At 41.2% G+C, this 1,050-nt stretch overlaps 1 long non-coding RNA gene across 1 annotated transcript in view; it reads right to left on the bottom strand.

Annotated features, from left to right (window-relative positions):
* LOC103581873 overlaps positions 1-1,050 on the bottom strand; it is a 29,702-nt gene that overhangs the window by 19,225 nt on the left and 9,427 nt on the right. Inside the window, exon 2 of the long non-coding RNA XR_549698.1 lies at positions 62-144. This is a non-coding gene — a long non-coding RNA (uncharacterized LOC103581873). The remainder of the gene's footprint in view (positions 1-61; positions 145-1,050) is intronic.

Raw genomic sequence — 1,050 nt, 5'->3', positions numbered from 1 at the left:
TCACTTATAACACAATACTCAAAACTGTGTAATTTATAAAGAAACATAATTCATTTCTTACCGTTTCAGAGGCCGGGAACTCCAAGGTCTAGGGGTACGCATCTGGTGAGGGCCTTCTTCTGGGTGCGAACTCTCTACAGGGTCCTATGGCAAAGCAGGCAGTCACATGGCAAGGATGGCATCAGCTCTTTTGGCACTTCTTATAAAACCACCAGTTCACGCCCATGACAACCTATTAGACCATCAAACCATTACTCCATGAACGGATTAATCCATTCATGTGGGCACGGTCCTCACAATCCAATCACCTCTCAAAGGCCCCATCTTTCAAATATAATAACTGGAATTCCCACCTTTTTAACATTGTTACGGGAGGGAACAAATCTCCAACACATGAACTTTTGGGAGACACATTTAGCCCACAGCACTCACCAATAAAGAAATGATGCCACTAGCTTAAGTACCCATCTACTCAAATTGGGAATTTGGGGGAAAATCTGGAAATGATGTTCACCAAAGCCATCAGAGTCTGATGATCTCAGTTAATCTGGGGTTTGTATTTTACGTGATTTTTGCAAGCACTTGATCAAAATATCTTGAATACTAATTAACTTCACCCACAGATATACTTAAAAAAAAATGTATTTTTACAAACAGTTTCCAATGAGAAAAAACAGGCAGGTCCAAAATGCAAAAGTATTTGGGTCAACAAATATTTACAGAGGATGAGAAAATGAGGAGGGCAGAACACTCCAGCACAGGGAGACAAGGAACCTTTCAAGGAAGAGCTGGCATTGGCACAGGGGCTGAATGGTACTCCCAGCTTCCTGCCTACTTTCTTTGCCTATCCAGATCACCTACACTACTTTCTTGCCATCCACAAAAAACATCGATCTTGCTCAATTAAACTTATCAACAAGCATTTTGCCGAATAAGGTCATTTCGTCCACAAATAACAGCAACATGGAGAGTTCAGAGACAGCACCGAGGTCATCTGTTTAAGCATCGGAGAGTGTTTTATTTAGTTCTTCTTTTCCACTCTTTCACTCA

The sequence above is a fragment of the Galeopterus variegatus genome, unplaced genomic scaffold (genome assembly GCF_000696425.1).
Source record: "Galeopterus variegatus unplaced genomic scaffold, G_variegatus-3.0.2 Scaffold14158, whole genome shotgun sequence".
Taxonomy (NCBI): Eukaryota; Metazoa; Chordata; class Mammalia; order Dermoptera; family Cynocephalidae; genus Galeopterus; species Galeopterus variegatus.
The sequence above is the reverse complement of the archived record's forward strand: the minus strand, read 5'-3'. Positions and strand labels throughout refer to the sequence as shown.